This window comes from Phasianus colchicus, chromosome 3 (assembly GCF_987193195.1).
Source record: "Phasianus colchicus chromosome 3, bPhaCol1.hap1.1, whole genome shotgun sequence".
Lineage (NCBI taxonomy): Eukaryota > Metazoa > Chordata > Aves > Galliformes > Phasianidae > Phasianus > Phasianus colchicus.
The window spans coordinates 82,588,549-82,605,000 of record NC_143438.1 but is presented as its reverse complement, the minus strand read 5'-3'; the positions used below and the strand labels follow the sequence as shown (position 1 = coordinate 82,605,000).

Sequence of the window (16,452 nt, the reverse complement as noted above, 5' to 3'; positions counted from 1 at the left end):
GGAGCTTCAAGTCCCATGGCTCAGAGGCAGCAAGGAAAACTGTTCCTGTTTCTCAAATCAATCCGTATAGCTGGAATTCTATCAGGCACAATTGCTCTTTTAGAAAGTAGCAATGAGCACAGTTAAGAGAAACTCTTTTTTGAAAGAAGTTAGTGTCTGTCTGCAAGCACTAAGTGGACAAAATCTGCTGATTTGGGTTTTGTTTCCCACAGTGGAAGAGTGGGAAACTTATCTTCCCTCTCTCTTGGGATACAAATGGTATCATATGAATCAGCCTCTTACAAGAGCCTTTTGGACAGAACGCAGGAAAATCTTCACATGATTTGAATTTTGTTAACTCGCAAGTGTTATTATTTGATGTTGTTGGCAAACATGGAGTCATTAATAATAGGATCTGCCAAATGCTACTACTTTATGGGACTTATGGCAGTTGAATCTATGCGTCAGTTGCTTACAGCCTCGCACCTGTTAGCAGGATTCATTGTGCCAGGTAGCAGGGACCATGTGCATGGGTGCAGGGCATCATTAGCTTCCACTCCAGCCAACCCCAGGGAAGTGAGAAGAGACAATAAACAAAACAAAATAGAACAAGGGGAAAAAAAAAAAAAAACGCATACAGTATTTGCTAGAATTGCTGAGCAAAGTCTGCACTGATTCTGCTAATGTGCCTGAATTTTTTTCATGTACTGTTCTACTAATGCCAAAAGACAATGGCTTGGTTCCTCCAGATATTAAGGATTATTTTCTTTGACTTTGCTCCATGCAAATACATCTGTATTCCTCACACCCTACATTTCAGATCAGGATTGGAAAAGGACATGCCTGGAGAACATTTCACTTATCTGCTCTGAGGTTTCAGTTTGCACATGTCCCTAGAATCAGGTGAATTCAGGACGGTGTTTCCATTTTCTTTTTGTACACTGTATGTATCATTACTTACTGATCATCAGCTGTTGCAAGCCTTCTTAGTTTTACTTAACGGACTGTAGAAGAGGGTGACATGAAGTCATTTTTCCCAGGCTGTAGGTAAGCTTTGTGTTATGGCATCATTGCTTGAATTTTGACCTATGAGCTGAAATCACAGCATCAGTGAGAGCTGCTGCTTTCAGTAAGCTGAAATGCAAAGAACCCTTCCCTCTTCACTACAGTGACATTAAATGTAGCTTTCCCATTTATGGGACATAGTGGATATGAAAGCTTTCTCACTGAGTTCCATCATGAACTGCCAATGATTTAGATCATCTCCCATTTACATTCTTCCTCCAAGAAAATTTTACATTAGAAATCCCAGAATCAGAAAGCTTCTGCCTTGCTTGCTGCAGGCCTGTTTAAGCATCTGAACATCTTCTACAACAATGGGGAGCTGCTCCTTGTGTGAGTCTTCTACATATTTTGGTAAAGAAGACAATTGAGAAAGTTGTCTTTCTTGGCTACTAGCAATAGAAGAGTGCAGCATACTGAGCAGAAGAAACCCTATGACTGTAAATTCTGGGCAAAGCTGCTCCAGTATATATTAAAAAATGTGTCATAGACAGTCAAATCAAAGGCCTGTCTAGCCAAGTATCCTGTCTCTGACAGTGATTATTAACAGATACTGAGAGAAAATACAAAAAATAAGCCATATACATTCCTCTTACTGCCTTCCAGCTCCAAAAATCAACAGCTTAGAGATTTCCTGAGACTGAAATTACATCCAGAGCGGCGCAGTATGAAATAGTCACCAAAACACCCATACAACATGAACGTGTCAGTCACTTTTGGAATTTATTTATTTATTTTATTTGGCCACAATGAAACCCAAAGGTCACACCAAAAAAAAAAGGTTTTTTTTATTTCTATCTTAAACTGAGCTTCCTGACAATTGTATTGGGTGCTAAGATTTTATTTTCTGTGAACAATCACTCCCTGTCCATTTTATAGAACTGTGCTGTATTCTGCATCCAGTACTCTTTTTTTTAATCAAATTTGTGATCAAATTATCACAAGAAATAATGACAAACAACTTATGATTTAATCACAGGAACAAAAAGACATTTGCAATTGCATCAGTTGTAGAAGATGGAGGAGATCTGGAAGCAGGTCTTGCTCCTGACATCTGCCCACTCCCTTTGTAGACGTGCAAGATTAAGAACTCTGATGTTCCTTCTCAGGGCCACCAATATAGGGAGGTGGATGGCAACTGTGGTGGCAGAAGAATCCATCTGCCACATGGCTCTGAAAGGAAAGCAGAAGGGAGGAGTTATCTGATGCATACAGTTGCCTGGAAGTGAGGGTCTGAGGGAAGTTGGGCTGCTCTGTGGCTGAGGATAGAGGAGAAGTTTCTGGTCGTTTGACAGAGGAAGTCAAAAACCACCAGACCCAGAATATCAGTCTGATGTTCCTTTTTATGAGCGAACAGGACAATCATCTTAAACACAGCAATTGGTGTCAGAGGGGGTTTTTAAGCTACTAGAAAGGAAAAGTAGTAGACTGTGGGCTGTTTCAAAGTGCAGCAAAAGTCTGGGGAAACTGTAGGGAAACAAAGTTAATAGGAGTAAAGATTTACCTTAGTTTGTTTTTAAGGAGTAGAGAAAGATGGAAGATGAATCAGGTAATGGAAGCCATGAAAAGAGGGCATTCAAAATCTTTGAAAATTTGAGGAAGAACAGATAGAAAAATTTCAAACAGGAAGCCCAGTGGACTGTGTGAATTGCTTGGTGAGATTTCATGGGGAAGTGGGTAGAACAAAAGGAGATGGGGAAAGGAAGAAAGCAGAAGTTTCCTGCCAGTAAGATGGCAGTTCCTCCTAAAACCAATGCAGATCCACCATCCAGGAACAGACTGTTCCATAGTGTCACACCAAAAAACCTCTGAGACAGTATATTACTGATAATTCTGCAGGCTGTTCTTGGAGATAACTTCCTTACTCACAGATTCCAAATAACAATCATTGTCAATATGGTCTGGTGGCCAGAGCATTTGTTTGCTTTAATTAAGATGCTAGGCATGGAACCACCAAAATCACTGCCAGATAAATAAACAAACATGCTCAGGACATCTAGGGTTAGTAATCTCTGCACTCTGAAAGACAACTTTTTTCCATGTTTCTTTGTCTTGTATATTTAATGTGGTTTCACCAGCAAACACCTCATTACGATATCTTACATCATTGTTTGCTTTTACATGGAAGATACTGCTCTTGCCTAAATTGCTGATTGCCTTAATTTCAGGATACTGGCTATTAAGAGTTTAGTCCTTACTTTGACAAACAGATGACACCTCAGCCTGGAAAAAGGATTCTAAAAAGGAACTGCATCCCCATTATCTCTAGCCTCAAATCCTGTAAGTCTGAATACCTCGACAACAGAAGGGCAGTGAAGGCTGTTTCCTTACCTACAAGTGTTCTCATCACTTCCCCGCTCCAGTCTTGGCCTGTGAGCTCACTGGCATGAAAAAAAAAATAATTCATTTTCATTCTGTGTCATCTCTTGAGCTGAAAATGGAAATGGCTTAACTAAAAGCCTGGTATTGGGCATGCCTTTTCCCAACACTATTTCAGGTTCTCCTGACTATCCTGTCTCTGCCATGAGAAAGTAAGATTGGTAGAGAAATGCTAAAAGTTTTGAGATACACTCTGTAGATTAGCGAGGTTTGTGAAATACCTGTTCTCCTAGCACATGTAACTTGTGTTCCCTATGCTGGGTTTTCCAGAAGACATTTCTTAGCATCTCATTAATGGTCATGGTGTCTGAGACCACTGGAGACTGTGATGCAGTTGCCCAGGTTCTGGTCTATTTCCTTTTGGTATTTTCTAATGCATTAAAACTGTCTTCCCTGCAATTTCTGTATCAAAATGTCAAATTTGTCCACCTCACTGTAGGAAGGAAAAAGCAGAAGGCTTGGTTTCATCCAGTGTTGCTGTCCTCTCTTGTCTACAGCTCAGCAAGCACCTTTTGGTGGAGACAGTTGTAGCCTTGCTTTTCTCTACTTTCAAGACGGAATGGATAGCAGTGATCATTTTTAAAAATACAAAGGAAACCTCTCCTAGGTGAAAGAGAGCAAAAGCTGGGCAGGGGCTGTCTGAGCCAGCACCAGTATTGGGCTGTGATCCCTGTCTTTATTAGGATACCTCATTCAGCCAGGATAAGGAAAAAAATATACATGGTGGCTGAATAGGATGGAAACAATAACATTTATAGAATCATAAAATCATAGAATATCTTGAGTTTGAAGGTATCCATAAAGGTCACTGAGTTCAACTTCCTGAAGAAGTTGTAAGCTGCCAAGAGGCATCTTTTCAGCCTCCTCTTCTCTGGGCTGAAAAACAAAGGGACCTCAGCTGCTCCTCATATGTCTTCTCCTCTAAACCCTTCACCATCATTATCATCCTCTTTTGGACACTCTCTAACAGTTTTATGTCTCCTTCATACTGTGGTGCCCCAAACAGCACAGTGCTCAATATGAGGCCACATAGCTCAGAACAGAGCAGGACAATCATCTCCCCTCACCCAGTGGCAGTGCTGGCCCTGATGCACTCAGGGTACGGTTGGCCATCCTGGCTGCCTGGGCACACTGCTGACTTACGTTCAACTTTCTGTCAACCAAGACCACCAGATCCTTTTTAGTGGGCTTGCTCTCCAGTCTCTCATCCCAAAGTCTGTGTGCATAGCCAGGACTGCCGCTTCCCAAGTGCAGAATCCAGCACTTGCTCTTTTTAAACACCATGTACTTGGTGATCGCTCAGCTCTCCAGTTTGTCTAGATCTCTCTGCAAGGCCTCTCCATCCCTGACAAAGTAAACAGCTCCTCTCAATTTAGTGTCATCAACAAACTTGCTTAAAACAACTTCTAGTCCTACATCTAAGTCATTTATGAAGACCTTAAAGAGAACTGGCCCTAAAATGGAACCCTGGGGGGCTCTCTTCTCTTTTAAGGTCAAGAACTAAATTCACTGCCAGGAAACTATGGCCAGTAACAGCTGAAATATCCCTGCTGAATGAGCTGTGTCAGCTGGCCACCAGAAGCAGCTGATGTCCCCATCCAGGTGCTCTCACTACCAGCAAGCAGAGCAGTCTGATTTGTAGCATCTTCCCTCTAGGGTTCTCCACAGGCCTTCATAATCAAATACTGTTTTAGGAAGTTCTCTAAGGTAAATTTCACTCCTTTCTATAGAAAAAAGGTGTTTCAAAGTTCAAGTGAAGTGGATCTATAAAAGAATGGGAGAGAAATATGGGATCTGCTTGTGTTCTCTGTCATTCTTAAGCATTCAATTAACTGTTAAAAATAATTTAGCAAACTTTACTTTTTGTCATTGCCCATACTCTTCAGGTTTGAAATCCTGATTTAATGCTGTGTAAAAATCCCACTGTAGGAGAACTAAGAGGTAAGACCTGCTGTCCTACTCCACCAGGATAATTTTTGCTTAAACTGTATTTTTAGAGACAAACCTTCAGCCTCCTGAACCCTGACAGGCCTGTCCTCTGAGTTCACTCACCTCATTTCTCTGCCAATAATGTGATAAGAACAATAAATAGTAGGGTTAAAAGAGACACCTCCATTTGCTGAATGCACATTTTATCATTTAAATGAAAAGTTTAACTTGTAGTCACAAATGGCTTAAATATTTAGCCAAAGTAATACTGCAGAATTATTTCTTTCTTAAACTTATGAGGTAATTCATAAGATATTGTCATTTGGGAACTAAAATAAATATTATGGAAAGTAGAAGATGTCAAATCTTGTAGGCAGTAGAGTAACCTAAAATTAATTCCAGTAATGAATTTTGATAGAATGATTTCTAACATGTCTCTTTGGAGTGATAAACAACTCAACTTCAAAACCAACTCAAAATCCAATATCCAATACGTTTGTGAGTAACCCCATGGTAAACTGACAGGCCATTTATTTCAGTCCTGGGGTCTGCCTCAGCATGGCTGTTTGTGGTAAACTTTGCTGTTCTTTCCTAGTGGGATTGCTGGGAAATTGCCAGTTACAGCAGCCTTTGGCAGTTGTGAAGTGCAGCTGTGGCTCTCTATCTGCTTATATTTCTATAAAATTAATTTACATCAGGCAATCTCCAGCATGAATAAAGAACATGCAGGTACACATTTGAGAAATGTTACGTCAATCACAGATCACAGCAACTTTCCTGCAATGCATTCATTATTTTAATACATTTTTATTGCTAAAGCAAATAATAATGCAAACCTAGTAATTGTGTATTTTAATGACTTCTGAGTACATGTGCTCTTCTTGACTGTATAACAGAACAGAGAAAGAAAGAAAATGAGTCTAAGTGATTTCATTTTTGTGTGGAGTCAAAACTTGTACGCCAAAATAGATAACTGGCATTTTCTTTTAATGACATGAATCCACTTCACTGAGTGTACATGAAAAACCTGTAAACATAAGTTTCCTTGTATTTTTAAGTGATCATGAGATGAACTCATTGAAGTCACAAAAATTCAGAAAGAAGAAATAGAAAAAAAGGTATCCTCTTTTTATTAACTTCTGTGTCTTCTGCCAACCTTAACTTATATAGTACAACTGTGAATATTATCCATGTGAGAAGTAGCTACTTTCACCTGTATGTTTACTCTAACTGATTTAAGTATCATTTAAAATATTTATCTCCTTATATGACCGAGACAATACTTCTACCAACATAGACATTTAGCACCTATCCTTCCAGTGGCCACCCGGACTCAGCACTACCATCATGTTCATCTGATGTTGAGGCTACACCAAATTATCCTACTACACTCAAGTTGGCTGTATGCATAGTTGCTCACACACTTGGGCATCCAAGGCACAGATCAGATGGTTTCATTACAATTTTTGATCACAGGATGTTGGGTTCTTTTCCTGGAGAACTTACACAAGTTATAATTTTCACCTACATGAAGAAGGTGTGCTGATGCAGTCAGAGCATTGTGAAGTCAGTGGTAAATAATCTAAAGCCCGAATAAGGTCTTGTTTATTTTGTCTGGATATATTTCATTGATCTAATTCACCTATGAGTGTTTGATCCATCCTGACTTCATCCTTTGTATAGACTATACTTCAGTCTTGTATTTTTTATGCTTTCTATTTATACTTCTCTTGCCTTCTGTGCACATATAAAGAGTTCAAAAGTGTTTCTTCTGATTATGGTGTTACTGAACTGTACCTGTTAGGAAGGAAAGAAGAATGAAAGTTAAATGCTTGGTAGTTCATTTTGGCTCTTACCACTAATCAGCTTGTCTTTCATAGAATCATAGAATGGCCTGGGTTAGAACTGACCCGTCTAGTTCCAATCCCTCTGCTGTGGGCAGGGACACTTTCTACTAGACCAGCTTGCCCAAAGTCCCATCCAATCTAGCCCTGAAAACTTCCAGGGATGGGGTATCCTCAGCTTCTCTGGGCAACCTGTGCCAGTGCCTCACCACCATCATAGGGAAGAATTTCCTCTGAATATCTAATCTGAATATGCCTTCTTTCAGTTTAAAACCATTACCCCTTATCCTATCACTGAATGCCCGTGTAAAAAGTCCCTCTCCAGCTTTTCTTTAAGGTACTGGATGGCCTCTGTAAGGTCTCCCCAGACACTTCTCCAGAATGAATACCCCAGCTCTCAATCTGTCTCCAAAGGAGAGATTCTCCAGCCCTCATCCTTGTGGCCCTCCTTTGGACTTGCTCCAACAGGTCTATGTCCTTATGTTGGAGACCCCAGAGCTGCTGAAAGCAGCATTGCAGATAGGGTGTCATGAGAAAGCAGTAGAGAGGAATAGTCCTTTCTCGCCCTGCTGGCCACACTTCTTTTGATGCAGCCCAGAATACAGTTCACTTTCTGGGCTGAAAATGTGCATTGCTGATTCATATTTAATTTTTCATGAGCCAACCATCAAATCCTTCTCCTCTGGGTTCTCAACACATTCTCCTCCTGATCTGTTTTTATGCTTCAGATAGCTTTGACCCAGGTGCCCTTGGCCTTGCTGAACTCCATGAGGTTTGCATGAGCCCACCTCTCAAACCTGTAACAGTCCCTCTGGATGGCATCACTTCCCTTCAGCATGCCAACCACACCACAGAGCTTGGTGCAGACAGCAAACTTGCTGAGTGTGCACTCAATCCTACTGTCACTGACAAAGATGTTAAACAGCATTGGTCCCAGTACCAAGCCCTGAGGAACACCACTTGTCACTAGTCTCATACTTTTCTTCATATTTGGTAAATTGTATTAGGTCATAGTATCTTTACATGTGACAGTGAAATATTACTCAAAGAAAGAGGAAGGAAGCACTCCAGTGCAGTGGAGGATGTGTTTCTATCAAGATGTTCTTTACAAAATAAATGAGTATTTTTTGTTCTAAGGAAATATTTTGATGACCTATGGTATCACAGAGGGAGCTCAGGGAAGCTATTAATATATATTTTTAATAGACAGCAACTTTCAAGGGCCTGCATCTGTGCAAACATACAATTCAGTCTACAGAGACGGCTTCACGTGGACTAACTTTTACCAACAGAGGCTGAAAGCCCTCAGTGAGATATCGGTTTACTGTGTATGTTATCTAATGTCAGGGATAACATAAATTAAGATATACATGTGAGAAAGTAGGAGCTACCAGTATGTGAGCCAACTAAATCCCCTTCTTTAAAATTCAGAATTCTCTTCATGCTAGAAGGAGTTGAATTCAGTTGCCGAAATGGAAGTACCCAACATAATTTTAGGTGCCACAAGGTACCTTCACTGCCTGTCAGCTGCTTCTCTGGAAAGGCACAGATATTGCATTGGGTCTGCCATCTTTATTGGGGTATCCTATGTGTAGACATACAGAGTGATCTGTAGATCCATATTCTATAGCAACCCAGAACTTTAGCATTGATCCAGATGGATTTGCAATATTGAGCATAGCAACATCCCAAATTTAGATACTTGTGTGAAGATTTGTCCTACACAACTTTGGAAATATAATGAAGTCTCCAAGATTTCAAGGCTATTTGCCCTGAACTCTTCCTGCAGGTAATAGAAAGAAGCAAAAGATCTTCAGAAAGCAAGTCAGATCTTATGAGTCCTCAAAATGCCTATGTAGTCCAACTGAATGATACAGCCATTAGTTTCATAAAGTAAATGTCACTTTTAAGGGACCAAATTTAAGTATTATGAATCTAAGCCCTGGACATCATTATAGCCCATGAGACGGGGACACTGGCTCCTTCTCAAGGGGAAAGAACTATAAAAGTCCACAAGCTTACTGGAAAACTTTTTAAACAAGCCACGATAAATGCAAGAAATGTAAAGACAGCTTGCATATTGTCATGGGAACAGCATTCTCAGACACATGCTCTTCTCTAGAGTTTGGCATTTACCTACAGTGTAAGCTCAATTCTTCCATTGGTCTAAAGACATTTTCAGCTGTAATTGCCACATCTTATCTGAGGAATCCAAGCTGGTTATATGCTAAATTTTATCATGGTCTTAAAGATGACACACTGATTATGCTGTTTATGGTAGAAAAAGTTAGCAAATCAACATTAGCAAATCAAGATCAGATAGAATTTAGCACCTAAAGTCTAGTGGGCCAAATAACAAAGAGAAGAGACCTTGAGAAATCTCCCAGGCTACACTTGAAGGAAATATTTACTATTGCTTTGATTTCTTTAAAACAGAAACAATTAAGCCCAGGAATATCAAGATATCTATTAATTAATTCAGTTATTTTTTTTTAAGTATCTTCTACATTTCAACTGCATGTCAATAACTTTTCTTTACAGTGAAAATATCACCAGCACAAAGCAGATTCAAATACTTTCAGTTGAGAAAAATGGACAGTAAGATAATGCACTGTGTTTGTTACGTGCCAATATATCAGTGCTGCCCCAAAAGGCAGTCCTTTGCCTCCCTTCTGCAGCTGAAAGGAGAGATACAATTCCTTGTAGGAGTGAAATTGAACACTTTTCCTGTTCTTAGACCAAGCTCTATAAATTTAGTAGTTTTGATCAAGTTCAGACACCAGCAGCATCTTCTTTCTAAGAATCTGTGTGAAAACCAGGACAAAGCAAACATTTTCAGACCAAAATATTGTTTAATGTAATCACGGGATTAAACCATGTAGATTAAAAAAGGCATTTTTTTTAAAAAAGTGCATTCTACATCCTTTTATGGTTGTTCCAGCTCTTTCAGACACTCAACTGTATGGCCAAAAGGAGTGTAGTTCCCACAAGCAACTTTACGACCTCTCTTACAGGAGTTCTCTTTAAGCTACCACACTTCTTTTGATCTCCGTTGGGCGTAGGCTTTCTCCTGTCTTTTAAAGTCCTCAAGCATTTTGCAGAGAAACACTGTTTTCTGCTATTCTATTTCATCCTCGTAGTTTCTATGAGACTGAGACAAGAAATGAATTCTTCAATAAACAGGTGAGCCTCCAGTATTTGTGTACCATTACAAACGAACATCTCCTCTACTTTTCTAAAGCTAATATGTGATATTCTTTCCAACAAAATGCACTTATTTCAGATATCAGATGTTTTTCTGTATTTCTCATGTGAATATAATCAGTGAGATTATAAGACAGTGTTTAACTATCCACTGAAAGAGAGGGGGACCAGCAGAAAACAAAGACGAGCATTATATCTGTACCTCGTAGACACTATGGACAATTGCACTTCAGCATATGGTAAAGTGTTATGCTGCTATCTTCTTCACTTTGTTAAAAACAAAACAAAAAAACCATTTCCCTCCTGTTTGGATTTGAGTCTGAGCATGTTCTGTTCAAAAATATCCAATCTCGTTGACCATTCCAGATATTAAGACAAATATTGTTACACTTAATTGACAATGCACAGTAATTAATTTAAACAATCCTAAGTTTAAGTACCACAACAAGAGAGCTGGAAGACCTATTGTAAAAATAGTGACATTCTGAGCAGAATTATTATTATTTATGCATCAATTATTAGATGTATAGAGTTCCTTAATATTAAACTAAGTATTCTGATGTAACGAATCTTAACAAACAAAACATATTCTCATTTATTTTGCCAAATTAATATGATCCTGCCTATCAACAAATTCTAAGGGGGAAACTACAGTGTTATCAAACATTATAGCAATAATTCATCATTTAACTATGATACATTCATTTAAACACAAGTATTGCTTGTTCTCTGTTAATATATGCAAACTTTTTTTATTCACAACATCCCAGATGATGAGTAAGACATTAATATAGTTTAGTTATATATTTACAGTAAACCCAAATTTATCTGTGCAGTTCAGAATCCTGTGGGAATTTGCTGACATAGTTGCCAAGTCACTCTCAATGATATTTGAAAAGTCATGGTAGTCAGGTGAAGTCACTGGTGTTTGGGAAAAAATAGAATGTTACACGCATTTTTGAGAAGGGAGCTACCAGCTTGTCAGCCTCACCTCTGCAGGGGAAGGTCATGGAACAGATCCTCCTGTAAGCTATGCTAAGGCACATGGAAGTGAGGGAGTTGATAAGGGACAACCAGCATGGCTTCCCCAAGGAGAAGTCCTGCCTCATCAGCCTAGTGGCCTTCCATTATGCAGTGTAACTGCATTAATGGACAAGGGAAGAACCACTGATGTCATCTATCTGGACTTCAGTAATGCCTCTGAAAATGGTCCTCCACAATATCCTTCACTCCAAATTGGAAAGACATAGATTTGATGGGAGGACTATTCAATAGGGAAGGACTTTGTTGTGTGATTGTACTCAGAGAGTGGTGATGAGCAGCTTACTGTCCGGATGGAGACTGGTGACAAATGGTGTCCCTGAGGGGTCCATACTGGGATTAGTACTTTTTAACATCTTCATCAGTGACAGCAACACTGGGATTGAGTGCACCCTCGGCAAGTTTGCAGATGGCACCAAGCTGTGGGGTGTGGTTGACACACCCAAGGGACAGAATGCCATCCAGAGAGATCTAGACAGGATCAAGAAGTGGGCCGGCAAGAACAAACAGCATGTAATAAAACTCAGCTGGGATTTCCTCATGCACTGTTAGCAATAGTGCACTATATTACTGTCTAAGGCAATAGTCCTTTTAACATTTTAAATAGATTATAATTGCATTTAGGAATTTAAATTTAAAAAGTTTTGGTTTGGTGTTTTTTTTTTTCCAGGAGTACCTTCACGTTAGTTTTTACCTAACAATTAGCAAATCCTTTCGATGGTTTCTACTAACTTGTTCAGTAGGGTAATCACACTAATGGTCTGTAGTTAGAGGCATTTTCAGTGTAATTTCATAAGGAAACAGAATGTAGACAATAATGCAGCATGTGTGCGGCATAGGGTAATGGCTGATGATGATGATCTGTGTCACTTTCCTAATATATATTCCACTTGTAAGCCAATTCAATCATGTTTGTAGAAGGAGGATCCAAAATTTATGAGTCCTTATGTGTTTCAATAAACTGGTATGTGCACAGGGGAGAGAGACCATCAACAGTACCTTGGGAGCTCTCCTCCTTTTTGATATCAGAGAATTTACATAGAGGTACTTCTTTTAATGAATGCTCCAGCCCTCAAGACCTTAGACACTGGGATTAGGAAAAAAAAAAAAATAATAAATCAATCACAAGACACAAATCCAGGGAATGCCAAGCTTTGTTATTTTCATTGATCACGGAACAAGTTCTCATATTGCCAATAACACATGTGGTTCAAGTCTGTGAGTTCACTGTGCCAGGTCCCGCTCTACAGGTTGGAATATCCTGATTTAAAGGAATGTTTCCATTTCTCTGATTTCTCTGATTTAAGTGTTCCTGCCAATGCAATTACTTGTGAATCAGTCAAAGTTACCTCTGGAAAAGAGTCTCTGCTTGGCCAATTTAGTTGCATTTAATAATGCCACTTTGGATTATGCCACGGTCCCAAGAAACTTCAGACAGGAGGAAAACTACAAACCATTTTGTATACTAAGGAAATAGCAAAGAAAGACTTGTCTGAAAATGTCAGACTTCTCAAAGGTTGTCTCTATACCTACAATAGTGAAGGTTTTCTACTGACACATACAAAAAAAAACTCTGTTAAAGATCAATTCCAACCTACAGAAATATGATTAAGGGTTCTCGTTTTGCAATTCACTCAGACCAAATTGCCATCCAAGGGGAATTTCACTTGAATGAGTCCTGCAAGATTGAGCTGGACATTCAGATACTTAATCTGAGTGCATTTAACTTGGTTCCAAGTGTTTCCCCATTCCTGGCTCCTACACACAACTTTTATATTATGCCATAAATATTGTCATCAAATTAATCATTCTATCCTGTATATAGGTCAGCTGGAAAAAGATTGTCACTATACATGTCATAACGTTGTATGAAGAGTTTAAGCAAAGAAAACTCAGCAGGAAATTAGGCTGATCATCTACTTACTAGAATTTTTTTTCTTTTTTTTTACTCAGTCATCAGAAGCAGCTTCAACCTCAGAGCAAAATAAAGGGATTTCAGCAGGAATTAGGCAACAAATAGTTTAGCGTTGCTGAAGGCATTCAGTCTCTTCTGATAGCTGAGAAGGCATGACAAAGAGACATGAGCATCCCTTCCATGGACTTGCTTCTTTGTGTCTGTGTGCTTTCCTCAAGATAACCTCAAGTAGTTTGAGTCCAAACTCATTGCTTTTTTGAAGAGTACCTGCGATTGGACAAAGCTCTAAATAGGAGCAGTTCTGCTCAGCAAAACAAAGGTGCCTGAATTGCTGTAATCTGCCTGGCAGGGAGGACAATGCCAGGAAAGTGCAGCACCCTGAATGTTATCATATGCTAATAATAGGGTTCCAAATGCTTTAGAAACACTAGCAATACACTTTGCTTAACCGCTTATTCTAAAACGCTTCTTCTAAAGCTTATATGGCGTCATCTTTACTGCTACTGCAACCTCCTCTTGCCAGTGCAGGGATGGCAGACCCTGATAAAATCATAGGGCGATTCTGCTGTGCGGGCTAATCCTTTGTAATGCATCCTGAGAAGAACTGGGGGTAATGCCCATCCCCAGAAAGAACATGATTGTACTATACCATTTGAGTGCCATCTAAACCCTAAAAAGAGAAGCCTCTTGTCCCAGAGGTAATTTCATATCCTGTGCTGTTTAACCTAGTTCTTCTTCCCATGAAGAGTTGTAAATGGGCCCTTTATTCTACCTACAAACCTTAGAAGACTTTTTCATAAGGCTATCTCTGCTGAAGACACAGTGATCTCATTGTTGTGGCAAACACTGAACAGACCACTCTTGCTATGACACTTCCACTTCAGAGCCCTACACCCCTAGAATAGGCTTTAGCAGAAGTCCCTGCATTTTGTGTATCCATATATTTTGTTTGTTTGTTTTGTCAGCAGACTGCAAAGATGCCTTTACTATGAAGCCACGGAGGTTCGTCGGCAGCAGCTTGGTCCACATGGATTTTACAATGACATCCATTGTGTTTCTGTATTTCAAAGAGAAACGCTGGGACCACCACTGAGCTGAAATTTGCAAAGTATGGGAAAAGTAGTTCCCTGAGCTTGAAAGTTCCTTGTCCAGTGCCAGGAAGCTTGGAAGCCACGATATCCCCAAGCTGGAGGTGGAGATCCCATATAGTTGTACTAACTCAACAACACATTTTGAGGATGCATAAGGCTGCACTGGATCTCTGAACCTTGACAGTGATCCAAATGAACTGTCAAGAAACCGAATAATTTTCTGATGGCAGCTGATTTCCTGGCAGGAAGGATTTCCTCAGAATTTGTAAGTTTGCCCAAACCCACCCATTTCACAGAACATTTTGATTTCAACAAATCAGTGGTTTACAAAAAGTGGGCCGAAAAAAAAAAAAAAAAAAAAAAAAGTGGAGTTTAAAGACAAAGTTCCCAATTAATTCAAATAAGTTCAAATTATTCCCAAAGCTATAAATCAAAACAATTACTCTGTTTCAAAACAGGAGCCCCCAGTTCTGTCTGCCAGTTTGGAACAGCCTTACATACCAAGTCTTAAGGGGGCTGACAGCATCAGATTGTGCAAATGTCCTGATCAAATGATAGCAGTATGTCTGGATATAGCCTTCTGCTCTCCTGTGAACAGCCTTTCACTGTCCCTAGCATGATGTTGTTGTGCCTGTCCCCCAGGAGAGTGAATAGCTGCAGCATCACACGTACCACCACAGAGTTCTTCATTCAAAACAGAGATTGCAGGGTCTCAAGCACAGAATATGTTCACTGTCTTCCTGTATCCTGCCATCTTAGAGTGTAATTTAAAGAGGAGAGGTAACAAGCAGCAAAGGCATCGGTGTATGGAGTCCAGCAATCACCTACCAGGGACAATGGAGACCTCATCTGGCTGCTCAGCCTGGACATGTCAGTGTCATGCCAATTTTAGGCAACGATAATTCCTGTTTAAAGCCAACATAGAAGATTCTTAACCAGCTCTGCACAGTGCATTTCCAGTGTTCCCTTCAATTTATTTTCACATTGAGCTTCTTGGGCTTGGTACCATTGTTGAACCACTAGCCAAAAGGTCTTACTCAGCCTTAATGAGACACCTTGAATATTTAAAAGATATATGCCACAAACAATCATTCAAACTCCAAAAGGATTAGGTGGCCATTAGTTAGAGACAACAGGGCCTGCTGTGCAAGATTTTATATCTAAGTGGCATTCTTCAGTTGTGATTGCTCTGCACTATCTGGCTTGCTTTTCTTACATACAGAGGTACATCTGGCTTTTCATTCAGAGCACATCCCCACTTTCGTGTAGCATGGACTTGCACCAATATCAGTCTTGAGTACAGGTGATCCTCTCCCCTATGCCATGTACAGTGGCTCTGATCCCAGCATGTGTAGGAACACATCGCAGAAAGTAGGAGAAAGCTGTTGCATTTCACACTGAATAATCAAATCAGAGTGTCTGTGCCAGAACACTGAGAACATGTTGCTCTTTTACTAAGGCACCATGGACCCTACAGCCAGTCATTTCCCAGCTGCACCATCTCATCCTGGATCCCATCCCAGGATATCTCCCCTGTGCTCCCTAGCCAGGGCCTCAGGAGCTGGCAAGGTCATTGAATTTGGGAAGTGTGCGAACTCAGAGAAGGTCATAGGTATTTTAGCAGGGAGAAACACATTCATAATTAAAGCAACTAGCTGGAACAGGCACAGAGAAAGAGGAAGGCAGTAAGGAGACCACCAAAATACCTGAGAATTAAGTTGCGACCACACAAATATTACTGCTGTGTAAGTCTCCTGTATTTTGCCAGTCACATCAAAGTTAGGAGCTGGGTAGACAGGCCACATTTTATATCAAAGCAGCAGAGTTTGTAGAACTGTATACTACTCAAGTAGGTGAGTCTTTAATGGTTTGATGAGAAAAACAGGAACTGCAGTCCCTCAAATGGAGACAGATCCTTTTATATCAGTAACATCTTTCTGCTGCTGGTGGTGGTCTCTCAGTTCACTTAAATAATCTTCCTACACGCTAACTGAATTAGACTTGTAAT

General features: G+C 39.9%; 1 long non-coding RNA gene across 1 annotated transcript; it reads right to left on the bottom strand.

The window, feature by feature from the left end:
- Positions 1 to 1,765: 1,765 nt before the first annotated feature.
- LOC149918712 (uncharacterized) lies at positions 1,766 to 4,863 on the bottom strand. Its single transcript, XR_016465656.1, has 3 exons — positions 4,564 to 4,863; positions 3,373 to 3,422; positions 1,766 to 2,214 (listed from the first exon to the last, which is right to left on the bottom strand). It is a non-coding gene; the product is annotated as an uncharacterized LOC149918712 (long non-coding RNA).
- Positions 4,864 to 16,452: the final 11,589 nt, after the last annotated feature.